At 35.0% G+C, this 24,843-nt stretch overlaps 1 pseudogene across 1 annotated transcript; it reads right to left on the reverse strand.

Moving 5' to 3' along the window:
* Positions 1-3,942: 3,942 nt before the first annotated feature.
* LOC306652067 (biogenesis of lysosome-related organelles complex 1 subunit 5-like) lies at positions 3,943-4,792 on the reverse strand (annotated as a pseudogene). The gene has a single exon. The product of its transcript is annotated as a biogenesis of lysosome-related organelles complex 1 subunit 5-like (transcript).
* Positions 4,793-24,843: the final 20,051 nt, after the last annotated feature.

A 24,843-nucleotide genomic window follows, 5' to 3' on the forward strand; every position in this document is an offset into this window, starting at 1 on the left:
TTGGTTAGTAGTATAAACAAATAGTATAAACTAATTTTTCAAACTTAATCAAAATATGTTATGATGTTTGCATCAGTGAAGTTCTGCCTTCGTAAGTTAAAAAGAACTGTGAGGTCTAAAAACTCAATGTGTAAAACAAGCAACAATCCATTAGAAAATGGATGCAGAGCAGGCAGATTCCTAGAGATCCTACCACTCTACTTGATTTCGATATTTCTAAAATTATGTTTCAGACAAATTGGTTTGATAATTTAAACCCTTTTAAAATCACTGTTGAAAACAAAATAAGTGACTGAAGTGTTTCTAATATTGGCACATGAATTTCATAGATTTTAATCCAAAGGTCTATTGGAGAAAAAAAAGATTCATGAATATTTTTATTAAGTGTGTGTTTCAAAGGTGTTGAAGCAAAATCAGAATAAAATGTTTCAAAAATTGTAGCAAGAAAATTTGATTGAATATTTCCTTGTTTTTCATAGACATTATTACAGTGGTGAAGTCAAGCAAATACAGGAAAAATAGCACTTCATACCTAGAAGTGGCCATGTAGTTAACTGTGGGTAAGCCCAAGACAAAAAATGTTAGAGAATTGAAATTGCCTTCTCCTACTTCATCCACAGGGCTTGTTGTTCACATATTCATTAGTTGTATTCTCTGGTTCATAATTAAGTTATTATTTCCAGAAAGATAAAAACCAAATAAAATTATTGATATTTTATTTATTAAATTATATAAGAATTTCTGCATTTGTTATAATAGGACATTTGCAAATAATCATGGTCAGAAAATGTCTCTGGTGTTCATCTTCAGTGTCTAGAAGAATATGTTGTAACATGGTTGGATACTGAGGCCCAATAAGGCCTTTGATATATTTGAGAAACTATTTCAACCTCATGCTTCTGTTTATAGAAGTTTTGTTTTTAATTTTTTAGCATAACTATTTTAGTCTTCTGTACTTAATACATTTGGATCAAACATTTAACTTAAATTTATTGTGGTTATAAAAATTCATCAGTTATTTCCAACTTACTTATTTTCCAAAGTCTTAAGTGGTTGGAATTACTAAGTTATATTAAATTGTTTACAAATACATATAAAAGTAGATGTTCAAAAATATCTTCAGTTTAGAGATCATTTACCATGATAAACAAAATTAATCATATCATTTTCAGCTTCATGGTTGTAAGATATTCTAATATTTAAAAGTGTAGATCATTTAAAATTTTACTTTTTATTATTTTATTAACTTTTCCCTCCTATATGCTGGCAAAATTCTGAAAAACCATGGCCTAAAACAGAGTTTAAACTAAGTTAGCAAAGACAAAAACAGGAAGAATACAGTTGACAAAAATCATCTTTCATCCCTGTGAACATTGTTGGTAGCTGCCTTTTGAAAAATCACTAAAACTGCTTTTGGAAAATTTCTACTGATTTCTATCATGCCATTAATACAGGTAATTGATTGTCTGGACAACTTTAATTCTCATGATGGGTTTGAGACTTAAATATTTAGAAGACAGTGAGATGGACAAAAATCTTACTTCTTGATGAAATCTAGGTAACAGAAGAAAAACTAAAATTTCTTTGTGTTGGAAACTATTTTTTTGTATTTACATTTTAGTCAGGTCTCTGAATTAGATATCATGTGAAAACTTGAATATTTGACCTAGAAACAGTCATTTCAATAGTCCTTTCTCTATATCAAAAACTGTAAATGGTACCCATTCCTGATGTCAGGGAAATTGATTTTAGCAATTGTAACAATATCTTTTGTTCTCAACTGAAAATGATAGCTGGCATTTACTGAAAAACTACTAGGAGTCATTGTGTAAATGTCTACAATGTTATTTATTTTAATTCTCAAATAATATTTGCAAAAATAAGTAGAGCCATAGGGAGATTAACATGCCAAAATAAAACAGCTTAAAGCAGAAGTACTAGAATCTGAGAAGGGAGACAGTAGAGTTCTGAGTTTACATATGTTCTGAAATCCTACACACCCACAAAAAAGACCTGGAAATTGTGATCCCTATGTAACAAATGGATGGAAGTCTCTTTTTGGTCTTAGGAGTTCTGTTTTTGGCTACCCCAAGATACAAGAATTTTTGACATGATTATTTTTGTTATGGATTTGGTAGACAAAAATCATGAACAGTTATGGATGTAAAGGTAGAATGTCTACCTTGCAGTGCTAAAAACAAGTATTCCAATAAAGCTTTATACTACAGTGAACAGTACAAGGATCATAGTGTACTTCTTCAACTTTTAACCTTCAATCTGTAATAGTATTATCCTATAAACATTAAGAAACATGAATTTGTCTTCTGGCTACAACAGTATTGCTATTATTATCTGGAATCACACTACACTAAAATAAATATAATTTTAATATTTTAGTTTTATGTAATGTGATTACATTTCAATTTTACATAACAGTGGTTCTCACTGTGATGTATTCCTCCATGCATGTATTATTATTTATTCTAATTCATTCCCTAGTACTTCCCTTGTCATCTTTACCTTTCTTACCCTGTTCCCCTACCTCTACTCTTCTGGTCTTACTTTAATTTATTTACATTTTTATTAGTGCATTTTAATTATACATAAATATGGAATTCACAAAGGTATCTTCAAAATTTATAAAATATATTTTTTCAATATTATTGCCCAGTTCTTTCCCTTTCCCTCCCTATCTCCATCTTGATCCCCTACCTCTCCTCCACTGACTTCCCTCGTTATCTGAGATGCTCCATATTAATTCCTTTTTTTCTAACTTATGTATCTGAGGATAAGTCAAAATGAAACAATAATATCCCCAAATAAATTGCTACTTTCTTTTTTCTCCTCTATTAACTTTAATCACATTTTCAACATGCAACCAAGATTGAAGCTTTCACAGTAAGCCATAATTTTACACAATCATTGTCAATTTTCTGCAGTTGTGACACTGAGATAACATGAGAGTTAGATATTTTCTTTCTTGTACCTTTCCTTAATAAAAAGCAATGAGAACTATTAGAAAGATCCAGCCATACCTCAAATTCATTTGACATAAATCTCTTTAAATTATTGCACTTACATTTGCTTGGTTTGTGGCAAACAAAATCAACTTAATTCTTCAATTTGATTGTTAAATGCAGAATTTTAAGGATCACAGTGATGACAAAATTGATACAAGTTTTATCCTAATTCACCTGCTTATGAGAACAAATGTGAACATTAAAAAGAATTTCCATTTAACACAGATCATTTGCCATGTGGGCAAACACTTCTGGTTCATTCAGAGCCAGAATGCTTATATGGTTCCAGAGGGACTCCTTGGCAGATTGTGCTGATTACTCATTATACAGTTGAAACATATATAGATGTTATTTATCTTATAAAGTTTACCCACAGAAAAACATACAGATAAATGAGATAAATACTATGAGCAAGACAGTGGTTCTTGGAAAGGCTAAAAGCCAAAATATACTTTTGGTAAGCTTTTCCTCCTAAGCATGTTTCAAAAGATGAAAATATTAGGAGCTGGAAGATCACAAAGCTTAACACACATGTCTTGTCATTCAAGGAAACACAGGCATTATGCTGCACTGCAAAATCTGCAATCTTTCCCAGCAGGCAGGGCCAGGACAGCTGTAGCCATCTTTGTGATAGTGGAGACAATATTTTGATCATTAACTCATAAATGTGATCTTTGTTCCAAGGTCAGCTGTTTGTTTATATCACTCATGGAATAATGCTTTATGCATTCTTATGTCTCTCACAGCCAGGGAAGCTGAAATAGGCAGTTATTTTACCTGCCTTGTCAGCCATGGTGATGAACTAACATCAACCCTGCGTGGGAATGAGTTCAATTATACTAAGAAGTTTGTACTTACAGTTCTCTCAATTAATGATTGGAAAAAAAGTCAAATCTGACAATGAGTAAATTCATCTCATTTTCTTCCTCTTCTTCCCCATTCAAATGATCATATATAGGCACTTAAAACAGGAATGGTGTAGCACTCTTCCTCTATTGAACATTCAATCAGGCTCAAGCTGAAGTTTCTGTTTGAACATAAAGTGCCACTGAAAGTATTGCTAAGCTTGAAGCAGAGGCTAAATGTTGGTGGGAGCATTTTATAGGGGAAGTCAATGTGTTTTCCTTTGTCTGTCAATATTATACTTCAGGTTCTTAAAAAGTTGAAAATTTGGCTAGGTCCTTCTCCATCTCAGCATACTGATCTCTAAGCTTCTCCATGGCTCTCCTGTTTTCTTCCTCCACCTCAGCCTGATGTTGGGGTTGTTGTTTCATGAAATCCTCCCACAGGAGTTAATACTGCTTCTCACTAGCTATTAAGTGGTCATTATACATCTTTTTTCATTCCTTCTCCCTCTGCTGGAGTCATTAACTGCTTGCAATCTCTGGAGAACTTCTTTCAAGTTGTCCTGCATTGTTTCTCTGCACTTGGGAAGAGTATGTTCATTTGTTTCATGGATCATATTCTTCAAAATGTTCAAGAACTTGCATTTCTCAAAGACCACATTTTTCCCACTGAACATAGGCCTTCAAGGTAATTTTCAATTTCAACTTGAGTGCAAGTGGGTTCTGGTGCTCCAATTCAAATTTTTTACAAAATAACGAGTTTCATCTTGAATAACTGATCTGTGATCCAAAAGCCTTGAATGAATTTCTCCAAGATTCTTCATAATGAGGTGTGCTGAGCCTGCAATCCCAGCGAGTCGCTCTTCTTGATGCTGCTGACTGTGATTACCTCACCACCCATAGGGTCTCTGTCCCTCCGCCACTCATTCAGACTGGCTCCGTCCACCTTGCTGCACTAAATTACTACTTTCTTCATGTAGTTTATTGCTTCCAAATTTTAAGAAGATGGGTAGGTTGGGACCTGCATCATGGAAGGAAATACCATTAAATATTATAAAATAGTACTCTTGCTCCACTTTTTATATAGAGAGGTGTTATGGCTACATTTTGTGAAAGAAATTGAAAATTTGCCACAAATATCCAGTTAAAAATGCAGTGAAAATAATAATCAGAAGCTTGTTCAAAATCTCTTATGTACACATAATTTGTTGATGTTGATTTGCTTATTGAATGAAATATGAGATTAGTGATGGTTTCAGTGGGTGTGAGGTTGTTGTTGCCAGAAGCTCAGTCTGTGTCCCTGATGCCAATCCAATAATGAGGATTTTTTTGGAAAAGGAAAAAGATGGTTTATTGCCTTGCTATCAAACAGAAATTCTGTGGATTCCTGTGCCAATGACTGTGATTTTGCCCATAATCAGGAACTGGGGGGTTTTATAGAAGTGTTTGAGAGAAAAATGAGTTCAACAAGGAGAGTTCAGGAAGGAGATCAAGGAAAAGAAGATGAGGGGGAGAAGTATAGGGTTAAGATCAGGGAGAAGTTTAGAGAAAAGATTAGGGAGAAGGTCAGGGAAATGGTTAGAAATAAGAAAAATATGTATAATTTTTAAAGTGATAAGGAATCTACTCAAAGCATCAAGTGATTCTCTGTTATGTTGCCCCACTGTAAATTTATAGCTTCTATTTCTATGGAAAGTAGGCAACAATATCTTCTATCTATTTTCTCCTGAAATCAGGAAAAATTAGGGAAAGTATCCCAAAGTCTTTGTTCTCTATCAGGTGGAACATGGACAGTTAAGGGCATTCAGCATCAGAGCAATCCAGAGGTCCACAGTGGCAGATGGCATATAACTGAACAAGGCATACCTAGGCAGGGTTTGTGCTAAGTTCACAATAAACAGAGTAGTAAAACATAAATTTTTGTAAATAATAAGCACAAAAAAATAGTATTTCACTCAGTCTCTGAAAACCATGTGGACTGTAACTCATAAACTTATCAGTGAAAAACAGATCAAGCTCATTACTGTAGAAGGTTATGAAGATTTGTAGGTTTATGAAATCAGACTGAAATTAACTCAGAAGAAATTTACAAATCTTGACATTATTATTAGGCACTCATATAAGAACATTTCCATGATAACCTCCAGCTTTACTTACTTTTTGTAGGGTTCACACAATTGTACCTCTTAATTTATATTAAAAACCATTGCTCTTCCTTTTAAATGTCCATGCAGGACTGTGCTCAGGCTTTACTCTACTGCCAGGTGTTTGAGAACAAGTTGATCAAAACTGACCTTTGTCCTACCTACTGTTAAATGTCAGTTGAGATTCCTCAGAGATCACTCTTGGGTACAAGGGGCCAAGCATCCTGACTTCTTTAGTTTTTCTCTACAAGATGTGCCAACCGTCAGGATGGGTCAAGTTCTGGCTGACTGCCAGGGTCCAGTCCTAAGAGCAGTTGGGGGCCCAAGGTGGATGGGAGCCATTGATGTGGTGGAGAAACAGCACACAGAGACACCAAGTGTTCTCAGACTGAGCCTGAATCTTTATTATTCACAGAGTCTTTTTATATGTTTTTCTTTCATACTGATTACATCATTTCATGGTCAATACAAGAAAATATTAAGTAAAAAATCTTCAAGAGTATAATTAATGATCTTATTCAAGAAACATGTTTTTACTGTATGATAGCTTAAATAAAAAGAAAACCAGTTCCCAGCAAGGTAAAGAGCATCATGCTCCCTTTAGTTTTAATTTCCCTGAAAGAATATGTCATTAAGTTTCTATAGAAGTTACCCCTTTCAAGAATGCTAATGTTTGTTATTAACAGTGGAATGTTTTTGTTATTACTAACCAAGAATAGAGAAATCAGGTTATAGTTAATATTTATTTTATTTCGTGTACTCAATGATGGACTAACACCCTAACTAGACATAGGAAGGAAACAAATTGTACTTATGATTAACCTATTTAATTATTAAGTGAGAAAAATATCCTTAAACTTAATCATAAACACTAAGAAAGCAATGAAGACCAAAAACCACATCAAAACTCAGAGGAATACACTCTCATATATAACTTTTAGAAAATTTGTATACTAAAAGAAATCACAGGCTCCTTACAAATTTGAGCAAATCATAATTGCTTATTTATAATTTCATCTAAGTATTAATATAAATATTATTATATGTTATTTTGTGTCCCCAAAACATGAAATATCCCCAGTATTCTCTATAATCTGAATCTAAGGGTATATTGATTATTAGTGTTAAAAGAAACTGCACATAGAGACTTGCCATGCCTATGGCCCCCAAGAGGGAGGATAATCTTTCAAGTATTGAATCCTCTACTCCAAAAGAACCATGTCAAGTCACAGAGTGGTAGAAAATAGATGCAGCAGCTGACCATATGTGGCTTCTCTTGGATACATCAGGGTTATTTCCATTGCCATTGACCCATCTCTTAGTAGAATGTGTACAGGCTAGTTTTCTATTCTCTAGGATCCTCTCAATCTCCCTTATCACAGGTCAGATGACTCACCAAAGGTGCAGGGCCCAGAGAGGGGTTCTGTCATTCTTTGAATCCTAGATGACTTTAGATTGAAAAGCCAAAATACTGGCTGCTTTTTCCTTGGCCCTTTCACTTTTTTGCATTGTTCACCATGTTTTTGAGTTTAAACACCAGGCAAGACAATTTCACCTGTTTAAAGAGAGAGTAACAGGTTATGACTTCAGTATATATAATTGTACAGATACCTCTTTAATTTATTTGGGGTTAGTATTAGTACTGAAAGTAAGCATTTTATATTCTATAAATTAAATGGAAAATACAAATTGAAATTAACAGAGTAAGAAAAAAAAAAACTTCAGTTTTTGCGATGGCTATGAACCAAGAAAAAATGACTTTTATATTCTTGAAACTTTAGGTATATATTATATTCTCTGTCTGAGATAAAAACTAATCTTTACAAAAAAATCAATTTTTTGAACACAACTTTAAATAAGCTGATGTCTTCATTATTTTGGAAACGTTCTAACATGGAGTAAGTGGCAGGTAGAGTCTCTTATCTCTGGTAAGGTGGGATTCTTCACAACTCAAACAATACATTACATCTGAAAACAAATCAAAGACAGAAACAGCTTTTAACTTTTTTTTTTTTGCATAAAATGTGGCAGACTCCTTCCATGTTTTACAATATCACCTGTAAACAGATCAGGGTCTCTTTAATACCTTCCAAAAATGCATTTAAATTCCAATTCCAGTGTGAAGAGTCATACAAAATTGTACATATAACTTATTGACAACAGGTTACTTTAGTTATAAAACATTAAATTCACAAATAAATACCAAACAAATTTATTTCCATACAAATGTGAGCCTTTTGCTACACCTAATTGTACTTTGGAGAATACCAACATGGCAAAGTGATCTCTGAAGAGAAGACTTTTTACATTTGGCTAAGTTTAACTATTAAGGTTGAATTTTGAATACATAATGTATGGTGACAGTAATCAAAGGTCTTTTAGAAAACAAAGTTAATGATCAGAAATTGACTTAGTCAAAGCAAGCAGATATAAAACAGGTCTTCAAATGACAGTGTGGCTTTTCTATGTCAGATAAAATGTATCAAAGAGAACACTTATTGGTATCTTGCCAATAAACTTATATAAACTTTCATTTTATAATTTTTTACAGAAAACTTAGACAAGGCTTAGAGAGATAGAGTTCTCAGATTCATGTATATACCATGTCACATATATTTAGGGTGTCTACTATATTGTTATAAACTGTGTAACACTTGTTTTTTTAACCAGTTATTGATTCTGCAACTCTCTGCAGGCATATATTTGAATGAGAAACTGTTATAGCAAGAATTGATTTGCCCCAGTAATGAATATTCCCTGGCAAAATGGGGTCCCCTGTTAGATCTTAAAAGGGGAGAATATTTCTGTCCCCAGTTGAGAAACTGAAAGCTCTGGAATGTACTGCCACATACTTTGTGGACAGCAACCTCCACCCTCCATGGGAAATGACACTGGAACACAGGACAGAGGCCAGGTTCTCTTTGACCATTTTTTACAGCCAAGGCAGCTTTTCTGGGATCCTCCCCAGCTTAGGTGTAGTATACTTGACTTCAATGAGATGATCTGCAACTTCCTGGGGTCAAACTGATATTTGACATCTTCAACTTAGTTCTTGATGCTTCAGACCCCTTTTATGAAACTGCACAAATGCCTGTACATAAAGAACCTCTTTCACATACTTTAACCCTGGCAGACCCACTTCAATGTCAAAATTGTATAATAATCCAGAAAAACCATTTAAAGTCCAGATTGTTTAACAGTAAGCCCTCTTTCTCTTAGACATGCTTATCCATATAGGATCAAATTCCAGATTTTATTACACTAAACTATATTTCTCTAGACACACTTGTACCTGTATGCACAGATGAGATAATCACCAAAACTAGGGCTAACATATGGGAACCTTTTAAACAGACAAATCTACATGTGGAAGTTTCCTTCATTTCCTTAAACTTGGACAGATCAACTCCAACTGAAAGATTTTACAATGATCTAGGAAGCTATTTAAAAGTCAGATTATTACAGTAAAAAACATTGTATACTTAAAGGTGGCCCTATTGTTAACTCACTTTACTTCCAAAAGATTGATTCCAACTGCGATATTGTACAAAAAAGAAACAGAAACAACCAGAGAGGAGCCCCAAACTATGGCCGACAGATGGAAACCTTTAAATTTACCAGGTAAGATCCTTCCCAAAAGACTAACCATAGAACTAATGAAGTACATGCCATATCTCAAAAGGGATATTAGTATACACAAATAAACAGAAAACCAGAAGGAATTCCAAAGATCAATGCCAACAAAGAAATGAGAACCTAAAAGAGATAAGAAGGGAGTACTTATCTTTAGGTTCTTAAATCTCATTGAATCATGACTCCCACAAAACTGGAGAAACAGATGTCCCAACAAGAAGCATTCAGTTGTTCCCACAAAGAAGAATTAGGTGTATGGAATCAAGGGTCTTGGTGCACACAACAAATGGCCAAGGCCAAGACCAAATGGCAAAGAGTGTCAGAACTTTTTGTATTCAGTTTCCTTTTTCTCAAAGTAAAGCCAGTGATAGAGCAACTTGTTCAGTTCAAGGAAAGAAGTCAGGAAGTCCCCGAAGCTAAAAGAGCCTCAACAGCTTTTGGGACAGTTCTTAAGTCCCAACCTCTACTCACAGAACAGCTCCTTTTGTTTGGTCTGAGGCAAACTCACAACATCATCAAATTTCTTCAGCAGTCTGCTCTCAACAAACTCACCAGTCATCTTTTTTTCTTATCATGGAAGTGGGTGTTTCTTGAAGGCCCAATCCTGATCAAGAAAGTTGGAGTAGGGGCTGCTCTCAGGTACCATCTAGGGTGCCAAATCTATTGCCAAAATCTCAGTCCTTATTCCAAATGCCAATCTAATATTGAGGACACAGTTTTGAGCAAAAGGAAAAAGATCATTTATTGCTTTTCTAGCAAAGGAGAAACAGAGCAGTCCTGTCCTAAAGTCTGTGTTCTCCGTATCATCAGGAAGAGGAGGTTTTTACAGAGATGATTCATACAAACTGAGTTTAGGGAGGAGAGTTTAGGGAGGCACAGATCAAGGAAGAGAAAATCAGAGAGGAGGATAGGAAAAGGAAGATCAGGGAGAAGGTCAGGAAAAGATGGGGGAAAGATAAAAATATCTAAGTTTCAAAGCTTCAAAGGATATAGTGAAAGTATCATGTAATGTGTTGCAAGGTGAGTAGTCAATACTTTTATGTTAATACTAAATGCTTTCTCTATGGTTATTAACAGAGAAATCATGAACTTCTTTCTAAAACTTTGTTCATTAAAATGCCTGTTTTTTAATTAAAAGTTCAATTTTTTAAATACTATACCTTTCTAACATAGTAATTAAAGTCCATCTGTTTTAAATTCTGTTTCCAATTTAGAATGGAAAAGACTGACAATAAAATCAAAATAACACTCTGGAAACACTGTCACCATTCAGCATGAAAAGGAGAAAATATATTATTTTAGCCAATTAGAAAAACAAATCCTCTGTATCATACTTACTAATACTCACCTAATTCAATTAAATAAATATATGGCAGCTGGTCAATTATTTATCCCAATTTAGTTTATTTCTGTGAGCTTATCCTAATGACTGAAAGCAGTTTCCTAAATAGTCTGTAAAAGAACGGATTTAATGAAGATCCAAAGACTGCCATTTGCCTCTTATGGCTGAGAACAAATGGTGTTAATACTGAATACTAACTGCTGGTCTCAGATTATTTTAACAAATTAAATGATCCAGTACATCACCCAGTCTTTTGTCCAAGTGTGAGACATGAAAAGACACATGTTTGGTATTTCAGGGACTGTTTCTGTTTGGGTGTTGCTTATTTTAAAAAATTATTTTTTCCATTAAGATGATTTGTGATTATGATTAAAAGTTTCTTTTGAGATCAGACATGTAGAAAACATTCTGAAAATTTGTGGTCAGAAATTTTGCAAGATAGCAGCATTTAATAATTATTTCATCAAATATTTCTGTTTTAAGTGTTTTTGTTTTTCACAAATAATAAGTAATAAGTAATAATAACAAATAATTATACATGACTCATATTTCAAAATATCTAAGAAACATAAAATTCTTAAAAACATTTTAGAAAATGATTACCTAAAACAATGTTTACATCAATGGATATAGAGTTTGTGACTTTATGAAAACTTTCAAGTGACCTAAAAATCACCTCACAAGCAGTATGTGGAAAACACATGGTGTAAATTTATTTCAGAGGGGTAAGATCAAAATTAAAAGTCATCTATAGAAGTAGATGGTGGGCATATTTTCCCCAATGTATCTAAAAATAGCAATTTTCCACTAGAAAAGAATGTATGTAAAAAAATTTTAGCAAACCATATTAACAAAACAGAAACCCATTTGGTGGCTTGCAATATTCAGAGCAATAGACAACTTCACATAAAGACAAAAATGGACTTCTATTTTGAAGATTACCTTATTTGCAAAGAAATTAATACAAGAAAGATGAAGAAAAATGTATTCCTCCATAACAACTAAATGTAATATATGAACAAATAGACCTTATGGTCATATAGAGCTCAGTAATTTGAATATCATAATGTCTTTTCTGCTTATTGGCCTCCAGACTGAGCACAGACTAGGCACCTGAAAAGAATGTGGTCAAGTAGGAGGATTTAGTTGTTGGAATCCAGTCCTGTGTTCACATCTCATCTCGGACAAGTCCCAGTACATGATGAACATCCTGTGTCCAAGTGTCCAATAGGTAAAACAATTTTCCTTGAGAGATTGTTAGGAAAATTAAATTTGAATACATCTGGCTCTGTTAATACCATACCTAAAGTATAGAACCCATCCAATTTTTTAAAATAAGTTAATCATGGATATTTTATATTTAAAAAGTAAGGATTTGTTCCTATACAAATATCCTGCTAGTTAGAGCTTTAATCTTACCTAGCACAAAAACTTGAATGGAGAGATTTTTCTTTCTCTTTACTTTTTAAAACATCTTATTCAATTACAAAGTGGCACTGTAGGTATTTCTTCCATTGAAATGCATTCTGAATGTTTTCTTCAATTGTATTTTAAGAAATTCTTATGTGCAGAGTGGCAACTCTATAATCCTGACTATTTACAGGCATCTGAGGGAGGAAGATCCCCATTATGAGACCAGCCAAGGAAACCTCATGGGACTGTCAGCAACTTAACAAGACCTGTATCAATATAAATTTTAAAAAATAAAATAAAAAGACTGGAAATGTAGCAAGGTGTTAATATAAACCTGAGTTCAATCCCCAATCCAAGAAAAAAAAAAAAAACTTGAATTATTCAGTAAACTTTGTATTACAACTTTTACTCAATGAAATTTCTTTTCTCAACAAAAGTAAAGGTGAGCTAGATGTGATGGCACATATCCATAATCCCAGCTGTGGGAACTTGAGGCAAAATGATCATGAGTTCAAAGCAAGTCTCAGCAAGTTAGTAAAGCCCAAAGCAGCTCAGGAAGACACTGTCTCTAAATAAAATAAAATAAGGGCAGGGAATGTGCCTCAGTGCTTATCCCTGGGTTCAATACTGAAACCAAAAAAAAAAAAAAAAAAAAAAGAAAGAAAGAAAAGATGAAATTAATGGTTAAAAAGAAAGCATACATGGTTGAAATATTAAGAAATTCAGGGGAAAAAAATAACACAGTAATGCAAGTAGCAAACTCCACATTGATTTATAGAGTAGGATATGAAATAAAGTGGACCTGTTTTCAAATGTGGACTCAATTAACTACTATATTGGTAATCTAGGATAAGCCACTTAATTTCTCAGAATATCATATTTTTATATATTGAGGGAGATAATAGCTTTGAATAGTTTTAAAGTTTAATGTCTTTAAACTAATGCCTAACATACCATGAGATCCCAATAAATGCTAGTTTTATTTGTATTAACACCATTCATATTAATTATAACATTTTGCAAAATTTGGACTTATAACTATATGTAACTTATTTATACCATGGCTCAATTTTAGTGTAAGGGTATAGATAATAAAATGAAAGCATTTACTATTCTATAGTGATTAAATTCTAATTGTGAAGAATAATTATTTTTTGTGGTGCTGGGGATTGAACCCAGGGCCTTGTGCTTGTGAGGCAAGCAATCTATCAACTGAGCTATATCCCCAGACACAGAATAAATTTTTAAAATACTATTACTTGATGTTTGATAAATAACAAGACTGTGTGTTATCTGCATTGGCATTTAGTGTGGAAAAGAAGTGAATGCTCTTAGGAATACCTAAAATATATTCCAAATATATCTTTATCCAAATATCTGTAAATATTGTGTGCCCAGCTATAGATCTTGTTCTCTTACCGGAAAAATGACAATAACTTTGTGTCTATCTGCTTTTATTTTGACCACCCTCCAACTTGAATAAATTTGAGTAGCTTGAGTAGATATTATTTTCTAACTTGGGTAAATGTTTTGAAGTATGAATTATGTTATATCACTTTCCAATGACAACTCTATAAAATAAAATCCAAGTTCCTTATGATAGTCATTGTGGTTTCAAGCTTCAAAGATGGTCCTAAATGATACTTGCTTCTTGATATTTCCATCCTTCTGTGCATCCTTCCATGCCATACCATGGTTTGTTTGTCTAACCAAGAGCACACATCAGAGATGGTGGTGCATTGCTGCAGAAATATGTTTTACTATAAAGAACATGAGCTACCATGTTACAAGAACTATGCAGAGTCTCACATGTAAGGAATTAAAATGCCTGACCAGCAACCAGTGAGGATATGAGGTGGCTGGCACACTTACCTATGAGTTTGATGTACATCAATGAGTCGATTCTTGAAATGACTACAACCTCAGGTTGACCCTTCAGCCAGAAATGCCCCCCTAGACACTCCCAATTCCTGATTCAGAAAAAAGTACAGGAGATGGTTTGTTTTAAAATATTATGTTGAGGGAAAATTTGACATACAGTTTTTCCTCCCTCTTCCTGAGTGTTAAACTGCTTGCAACCTAGAGTAATTGTCCTGCTGGCTATCCCTTTTATTTTACATGATACCCTATTTTCTTCACAGTACTAATCAAATACCCTCCATTTTTATTGTACATGGTATACTATTTTTTTAGAGTACTAATTACACATCTGTAATTTCCCCACACTCATATAAAATATAAAAATCACTTGAAAATATAGCATCCAAAAGAACAGGGAGCAGATCATCAATTCTTTATTGTATCTCCTATATTTATTCAGGGCATGGTGAAAAAAACCTCAATAAAAATGTGTTGGACACTAACCAACTGAATCATTTTTTGCAAAAACCAAACAAACAGAAAACCAGGTATTAATTAAAATGATAAAGGTGAGATATTTTTAGTGAAATCATTGAGTAGAAATGGTATCTTTGCTAGCAAGCGATAAAATATTTAATGATAACTGGAAGAGAGTGTGAAGTATAGTAACTAGATTTTGGTCACAATAATTAGATTATTGTAGAGAAAGAGATGTAACTTCTCCCTCTGCAGAGCTCTTTTCACTTTTACTTGTCCATCAATCAGCACAGTACTACAGGGCAAAGTTTTGAATTATTGTCTCTAATTTTCTGAACCATCCTTCAGAGCCCAGGAAAGAACTGACTCCATCCAAGTGGCAGGTAGTTAGAGAGGTAGAAAAAGAATAAAATTTGAGCTTCCTGTTTCCAAGTGAGAAGAATGGCTGAGACTCTTACAGCAGGTTAATTTGCGGTATATAACCATACACAGGTAAACCAGGAAAAACAGGCAACAGGATGAATATTTTAGACAACCTCGCAGTTGGGGTTTCTCTGCAGAAACCTGACAAACACACACACTATCACACTCTCACAACATCATAAATAACCCCAGGATGCTCATTCAGGTGTCTATCTTTTCTTTAATTGTAAACAAATGGGATACATGCTGTTTCTCTGTTTGTACATGGCATAAAGATATACCATTTGTGTAATCATAAATTTACATAGGGTATGTTGTTTGATTCATTCTGTTATTTTTCCCTTCCCCCACCCCTCTAACCCCTCTTTTTCAACTAAACAGTCCTTCCTTCCTCCATCCTTGCCCCTCTCCCTAACCCTTACTCTAACCCTCCCACCCCCCATTATGTGTCATCATCCACTTATTAGCGATATCATTCATCCTTTGGTATTTTGAGATTGGCTTATCTCACTTAGCATGATATTCTCCAATTTCATCCATTTGCCTGAAAATGCCATAATTTTATCATTCTTTATGGCTGAGTAATATTTCATTCCATATATATATATATATATATATATATATATATACATATACATATATCACTGTTTCTTTTTTCATCAATTGAAGGACATCTAGGTTGGTTCCACAATCTGGCTTTGTGAATTGAGCAGCTATGAACATTGATGTGGCTGTATCTCTCTAGTATGCTGATTTTAGGTCCTTTGGGTATTGGCCAAGGAGTGGGATAGCTGGGTCAAATGGTGGTTCCATTCCAAGTTTTCTAAGGAATCTCCACACTGCTTTCCAGAGTGGCTGCAATAATTTGCAGCCCCACCAGCAATGTATGAGTGTACCTTTCTCCCCACATCCTCGCCAACACCTGTTGTTGCTTGTATTCTTGATAATCGCCATTCTAATTGGGGTGAGATTGAATCATAGAGTGGTTTTGATTTGCATTTCTCTTATTACTAGAGATGTTGAACATTTTTCCATATGTTGGTTGATTGCTTGTACATTTTCTTCTGTGAGGTGTCTATTCATTTCCTTAGCCCATTTGTCAATTGGATTATTTGTATTCTTGGTGTAGAGTTTGTTGAGTTCTTTATAGATTCTGGAAATTAGTGCTCTATCTGAAGTATGATTGGCAAAGATTTTATCCCACTCTGTAGGCTCTTACTTCGCATTGCTGATAGTTTTCTTTGCTGAGAGAAAGCTTTTTAGTTTGAATCTATCCCAGTTATTGATTCGTGCTTTTATTTCTTGTGCTATGGGAGTCCTGTTAAGGAAGTCTGGTCCTAAGCCGACATGTTGAAGATCTGGACCTACTTTTTCTTCTATAAGATGCAGGATCTCTGGTCTGATTCTGAGGTCCTTAATCTATATTGAGTTTAATTTCGTGCATGGTGAGAGATATGGGTTTATTTACATTCTGTTGCATATGGATTTCCAATTATCCCAGCTCCATTTGTTGAAGAGACTATCTTTCTCCTTTGCATATTTTTAGCCCCTTTGTCTATGATGAGAAAATTGTATTTATTTGGGTTTGTGTCCTTGTCCTCTATTCTGTACCACTGATCTACCTTTCTATTTTGGTACCAATTTTTGTTACTATTGCTTTGTAGTACTGTTGAAGATCTGGTATTGCGATACCCCCTGCTTCACTCTTTCTGCTAAGGATTGCTTTAGCTATTCTGGTTTTCTTACTCTTCCAGATGAATTTCATAATTGCTTTCTCTATTTCTGTAAGGTACCTCATTGGGATTTTAATTGGAATTGCATTGAATCTGTATAGCACTTTTGGTAGTATGGCCATTTTGACAATATTAATTCTTCCTATCCAAGAACATGGGAGATCTTTCCATCTTCTAGGGTTTTTTTTAATTTCTTTCTTTAGTGTTCTGTAGTTCTCGTTGTAGAGGTCTTACACCTCTTTTGTGAGATTGATTCCCCAGTATTTTATTTTTTTCGAGGCTATTGTGAATGGGGTAGTTTTCCTAATTATTCTTTCCAAAGGTTCATCACTTATGTATAAAAATGCATTAGATTTATTGGCATTGATCTTATATCCCGCTACATTACTGAATTCACTTATGAGTTCTAAGAGTTTTCTGGTAGAATATCCTGGTTCCTCTAAGTATATAATCATGTCATCAGCATATAGGGATAGCTTGAGTTCTTCTTTTCCTATTCGTATCCCTTTAATTTCTTTGGTCTGTCTAATTGCTCTGACTAGTGTTTCAAGGATGATATTGAATAGAAGTGGTGAAAGAGGGCATCCCTGCCTTGTTCGAATTTTTAGGGGGGATGCTTTCAGTTTTTCACCATTCAGAATAATATTAGCCATGGACTTAACATAGATTGCCTTTACAATGTTAAGGAATATTCCCACTATCCCTATTTTTTCTAGTGTTTTGAGCATGAAGCGGTGCTGTATTTTATCAAATGCTTTTTCTGCATCTATTGAAATAGTCATGTGATTCTTGACTTTAAGTCTATTGATATGGTAAATTACATTTATTGATTTCCTGATGTTGAACCACCCTTGCATTCCTGGGATGAAAAGCACTTGATCATGGTGCCTTATCTTTTTAATATGATTCTGCATGTGATTTGCTAAAATTTTGTTGATAATTTTTGCGTTGATGTTCATTAAGGATATTGGTCTGAAATTTTCTTTCCTCGATGTGTCTCTGTCTTGTTTAGCTATCAGGGTGATATTGGCTTCATAAAATGATTTTGGGAGGGTTCCCTCCTCTTCTATTTTATGGAATACTTTGAGAAGTATTGGAATGAGCTCTTCTTTGAAGGTTTATAGAACTCGGCTGAGAATCCATCTGGTCCTGGACTCTTCTTTGTTGGTACGCTTTTGATGACTTCTGTTTCATTACTTGAAATTGGTTTATTTAAATTACGTATGTCCTCCCCGTTCAGTTTAGGCAATTCATAGGTCTCTAGAAACCTGTTGATGTCTTTGAAATTTTATATTTTGTTTGAGTTTAGATTTTCAAAATAGCTTCTAATTATGTTTTGTATTTCAATCATGTCTGTTGTGATATTTCCTTGTTCATTCCGAATTTTAGTGATTTGGGTTTTGTCTCATCTTCTCTTTGTTAGTGTGGCTAAAGGTTTATCAATTGTTTTTATTTTTTCAAAGAACCATTTATTTTGTCAATTTTTTGTATTGTTTCTTTTGTTTCAATTTCATTGATTTCAGCTCTGAGTTTTACTATTTCCTCTCTTGTACTACTTTTGGTGTTGATCCGTTCTTCTTTTTCTAGGGCTTTGAGCTCTAGTGTTAGGTCGTTTATTTGTTGAGTTTTACTTCTTTTATTGAATGTGCTCCATGAAATAAATTTCCCTTAAGTACTGTTTTCCTAGTGTCCCAGAGATTTTGATATGATGTTTCTTTGTTCTCATTTACCTCTAAGAATTTTTTAATTTTCTTCCTAATATCTTCTGTTATCTATTCATCATATAATAGCTTATTGTTTAAACTCCAGGTGTTGGAGTAGTTTCTGTTTTTTACTCTTTCATGTATTTCTAGCTTCAACCATTATGATCTGATAGAATACATGGTATTGTCTCTATATTCTTGTATTTGCTAACATTACCTTTGTGGCCAGGTGTCTATCTTATGGCACCAATGACTCTTTAATCCTGGTGTCCTTTAATTAAAAATGATGAGATTTTGCAGATGTGCAGTCATAATTTAAAAAGCCCATTTTGACAAAATAGTTACTCAATCTTTCTCTTTGGACACAATTTATAACTTGTGAAAATTTTTTGACATTTCTGGTATAAATTAATTCTAAAATATCAAAATTTTATGGTAAAGCTAAAACTGTCCCAAGTACTTTTCACTTTGAATGTCTGTTTTTTTGATAAATGTGTTCTTAAAAGCTTCATTTCTTCATTTCTCTCAGAGTGTTTTGCTTTCTAGCCAATTAGTTTTAAACATATGATGTTAACATGACTCCAATTGTAGCAATTATTTTATAAAAGAAAACATGTCAAGTTCACTTTTCTAATTCTCTTTAAGGATATTGGTTTGCTTGAAGGAGACTACAGCCCTGACAGTCACCTATGCATTTTTTATTGTTCCATGGCAAATCTAAGATAAGGTTGGAGCTATAGAGAGAACTTATATATTTATTTATTTCAGTGTCATCAGTATTCCTGTTACATTGTGGTTTCTAAGGGTCACAACACTGCCGCCAGTATATCGGATAGCAAGCATCTCCAGTTTTCCTCCCAAGGGTGATTCTTTTTCCCATGTGATATGATTCACAGATTGTCAGTGATGAGCAGTCAAGTGCTTCCTCCTGTCTCTTATTGCAGAAATGTTTGAATAGTATGGATGTGTAACCTTCCACCTGGAAAAATATTTGCTTGTGTGAGTGCTGCATAAGAACAGAGACATGTATGCCTGGAATCTGAAACCAAAGCAAAGTAAGTTATTAAATATAAAATCTCTCATTTAGTGGATTGCTGAAATTTCTGTCTCAAGACATCATTTATATAGTTGCAGACATGCTCCTTGTACCAGTTCTATGTGTACCAGTTCTATGAAGATTGTCTGTAGCACAATTTCTCTGATATTTTTAACAACTCCAAGGCCAAACAGTGGCTCCTGAGGGAATACTCATCTTGGCTAAGAGTAGAGTGTGTGATGAGTCAAGTATTTCTCACCCTGATTTGGCATCAGACCTTGTGAGTTCCTCATTTGAAGTGAGCTTATGTGAATTAATTGGCACAATTATCAGTACATTCTCTATCTGACAAAAACCTAAGCCTCAGTGACCTAATACATAATTACCTCTCATTTTCCAGAAGTTCAATATGGGTTTGGCTGCCGTCCTCCATAAGGAATGTGAATTCCCCAGATGGATTCTCAGTCAAGATCTTCAAGACCTTCAAAGAAGATAATACCAATAGTCCACATATTTCATTCAATGGAATAAGAGCTAATCCTTTCAAACACATTCTATGAAACTAGTATCACCGTGATCCCAAAACCACACAAAGACAAATCAAGGAAAGAAAACTTCAGACCAATATCCCCGATGAATATACATGCAAAAATTCTTTACAAAAATCTGGGAAGTTGCATACAAAACATATTAAAAGTATAGTGCACCATGATTAAAGTAGATTCATCCACTAGACAAAAGGTTGGTTCAACATCCAGAAATCAAAAAATGAAATTCATCACATCAATGCACTTAAAGGTAAGAATCCTATGTTTATTTCAATAGCTGCAGATAAAGAATTTCATAAAATCCAACCCCCCTTTATGTTCAAAATGCTAGAAAAAATTGGGACAGTAGAAACATACTTCAACATTGTAAAGGCTGTCTGTCTATGCTAAGCCCATGGCCAACATCATTCTAAATCGAGAAAAACTGAAAATATTCCCTCTAAAAACTGGAACAAGACAGAAATGCCCTCTTTCATCACTCCAATTCAATATTGTCCTTGAAACTCTATCAAGAGAAGTTCTTAGCAGGAAGAGAAAAGATGGAGTTATCAAAATACCAGACTTTTTACTGTATTACTTTTTACTGTATTACTTTTACTTTTTACTGTATTACTGTATTTCTAGTAATAAAAAAGACATGGTATCATCATAAAATAGGCAGGTATACCAATAGTACAAAATAGAAGACACAAAGACAAACTCACATAAATACAGTTATCTAATACTACATAAAGGAGCCAAAAACATACAATGGAAAAAAATATATAGCCTCTTTAACAAAAGGTGCTCGGAAAGCTAGAATCCCATGTGCAGCAAAATAAAACTAAACCCTTATATGTCACCCTTTATAGAACTGAATTCAAAATGGATCAAGGACCTAGGAAGTAGATCAGAGACCCTGCACATAATAGAAGAAAAAGTAGGTCCAAATCTTAATCATATACACTTGGGACCAACCAAATAACCCCTTACTATGAATGAGAAAGCAGGAGGGATCATAATGCAGACATAAAGAGCAATAATAACAAAAGAGCATGGTATTGGCACCAAAATAGACAGGTAGACCAATGGTACAGGATATCCCATACTAGACAAAGGTGCAAAAACTTACGATGAAGAAAAGATAGTGTTTGCAACAAATGGTGCTGGCAAAACTGAAAATCCACACACAGAGAAATAAAATTAAATCCTTATCTCTCAATCTATACAAAACTCAACTCAGAATGAATCAAGGTCCTAGGAACAGAAAGATTGTAATTATGTGCATCATGAGGAAAAGGGGTGCTTTTTAGAGGTGATTCAGAGAAAATGATATTATGGAGGGAGATCAGGAAGAAAATCAGGACAAAAGAAATCAGGCAAGAGAAGTCTAGGAAAAAGGAGATCAGAGAGAAGTTTAGGGAAAAAAGATCAGGAAGAGAAGTTTAGAGTAAAGAAGATCAGGAAGGACAGAAGTTTAGGGGAAAGAAGACTGGGGAAAGATCACAAAGGAGAAGTTTATAAAAAAGATCAGGGGGAAAAGTCATGGAGAGGTGGGCATGGTGGCACACATCTGTAATTTCAGTGGCTTGGTAGACTGAGGCAGAAGGATTGAGAGTTCAAAGCCAGCCTCAGCAACTTAGCTAGGCCCTAAGAAACTCAGTGAAACTGAGTTTCTAAATAAAATACAAAAAGTGACAGAGGATGAGGAGTCATGGTTAATTGCCCCTAGGTTTAGTCTCCAATAAAAGGTAAACAAATAAATAAAATATCAGGGAGGTCAGGGAAAAGGTTGGGGAAAAGAAAAAAAAAATGTAAGTTTCAAAGTGACACAGGATATAGTCAAAGCATCAAGTGAACCCGTTACAGTTCCCCACTGTCAATTTCTAGCTTCCATTTCTATGGAAAGTAGGCAATGACATCTCCAACCTACTTTCTACTGAAAGGGAGTGAAGTTGCTGGGTGGCCCCCAGGTGAAGAAGACTTCATCCTTCCCATGGACTGACAGCACTGTGAGTTTGCAGCACAGGTCTGCTGGCAACAGAGCACTAGTTAGTGTACAGCATGCAGGGTACTGAATGTGGCCCCCCTGTGTGGTCCACAGAACCATGGCACAGCCCTGCTACCTCTAGATGATGGCCAATGGAGAGAGAGGCCATGGTCTGGGTGAGAGGCCATCTAGTCTTCTCAGAAAGGCTAGCTACTCCTTGTAGCCTGTGGTTGTCTGACACACCACTGTGCCTGTAGTGGAGGAAAGTGCTTCCTGCCATCAGACTTCATTTCCTCCTCCACTCTTGTTCGCTGCATCTTTAGAACATGTTATTAGTGTGTGTCACACTTTGTTCTGGGCCTGTCACCCTTGCAGCAAGCCTGAGTGCAGAGATGGGGTACCCTGGTCTGCTGGGCTTGCTGGACAAGGAATGCAAGTACAAAGTACTTGGTACTGGAAAGGCAGGTGCAGCAAGGTCTGGAGGAAGTACAGCAGAGGTCAGATTTTGGGGGAAGGAACTCTGAGAAAAGCTTCACAGATTATGGTGCTGATTCTGATGATGATGATGATGGTGGTGATGATGATAATGATGATGATGAACTTTTACTGAATGGCAGGTGCCACCCAGTTTCTTATGCCCATTTAAAATTTTTATTTTTAAATGGGGTCTTGCTCAGTTACCAAAACTGGTCTCCAACTTGCAATCCTCCAGCCTCAGCTCCCCCAGTAGCTGGGATGACAGGCATGTACCACCATACAGCTAGATTAAGAGATTTGTGAACTGAGGTCTGAAAGGTGAATACTTGCTAATGCAGAGCACCCCAGCCTCCCCTCCATGTAGGCAGGAGTCACCAGCTAGGGACCAAGGTGGTGCCCAGAGGAAACCCTTGCTAATCTGAGCTTCCTCTTGAGTCCACAAGTCTTCCTATCCAGAAAGAAGAACACTCACATGATGGGATCAGAAAGCTTCAAGGTCAGGAAACTGCCTCCATCAAGGTACCCCCAAATACAGGACTCTCCTAGGAGCATCTGGGCAGAGGCAGAAGATTGACAGGATGAAGAAGTCCTAGAGTGACTGTTTATTTCCCAGGAGCAGTTGAAAATTGCCAAGTCCTGGGTAAGTTTCTTTCTTGTCTATTCCATTTCACTCATTCCTTTATTACATTTTTTGTGTTTATGGTGGGGGGGGCTGAGGTACCTTAGGTCAATGGACTAAGATGAACACTTCTTGGTTACTATCCTTTATATATCATGCAGATTTTGCATACTCCTAGTATATGTTCACTTACATCCACATACTTGATTGCTGCCTCCTTCTCAAAACACAAGAATTTTTCTTTGTTTTAGAGTTTGGTTTTTTGATATTTTATTTTAGTTTTATGAACTGCATTTTGATTCATTGTAACACAAATGGGGTACAATTTTCATTTCTATGGTTGTACACAATGTATATTCACTTCATTCATGTAATCATTCATATACATAGGATAATACTGTCTGTCTTATTCAACTATCTTTCCTTCCTCCACCCACTTCTGCCCCATTTTTCTCTACACCATTCAAAGTTACTTCATTCTTCTCTCCCACCATTAACCCCCCCTCATTATGTACCATTATACACTAATCAGAGAAAACATTCGACCTGTAGTTTTTTGGGGTGGCCCATTTTATTTAAAATATTTTTCAACTTCATCCCTTTATCAGAAAATGCCTCTGTATTAAAATAAAAAATAAAAAGGACTGGGGATATAACTCAGTGGCAGAGCACCACTGGATTCAATCCCCAGTGCTCGGGAGATAGATAGATAGATAGATAGATAGATAGATAGATAGATAGATAAGATATTGTATTTCAAATTGCACTTAAGCGATCACTAATATTATCATGACATGTAATCCTGGGCCCAAAATTCACTTATTGTTCTGCTTTTTTCTTCCCCTAGTATTGGGAGTTTAACCCAGGGACACTACACTCATCTATGTTCCCAGCTCTTTTTTTATTTTATTTTAATTTATTTATTTATTAATTTTTTTATTTTAATACAGAGTTTTGCTAAATTGCTGATACTGGCCTCAAACTTGTGATCCTCCTGCCTCAGCCTCCCAAGTACTGGGGTTATAGGCATGAGACACCATGCCCATTATAATATCGTCTCATTTAATCATCACTGAATCCTATGAATAAGAAAAGACTCATCTAGAAGTAGTGTGCCACAATCTCCATCTAGTCTTTGAATACCCAGTGTATATTCTTTCTGCCACTGTCCTGGAAGCTGGCTCAGACACTGCCCTCAACTCCAATCCGAATCACTTCAACTCCATCACCCATCACTGAGACTACCTGGCTAAACCTGCCACAAGTAATCCATAGGTTAACCACTGAGCCACGCTCCCAGCCCTTTTGATTTTTGAGACAGGGTCTCTAAGTTGCTTATGGCCTTTTGGCCTCAAACTTGCAATCCTCCTGTCTCAGTCTCCTGAGTCACTGGGATTACAAGCGTGCACCACTGTGCCCAGCTACTATCTCAGATCTTTTATCTGGGATAATCTTCTGTTTGGGTAATAGATATCCTTAATCAACACAGCTTGATATTCTCTTTTTATGAAAGTCTCTTGATTTGGGGGAAAACAAACAAACAAAAAATCAAACAATTCATCAATAACTTTTTGTTTAAAATATACAAACATTTCCAAAGT

The sequence above is a fragment of the Sciurus vulgaris genome, assembly GCF_902686455.1.
Source record: "Sciurus vulgaris genome assembly, contig: HiC_scaffold_632_arrow_ctg1, whole genome shotgun sequence".
Classification (NCBI taxonomy): Eukaryota; Metazoa; Chordata; class Mammalia; order Rodentia; family Sciuridae; genus Sciurus; species Sciurus vulgaris.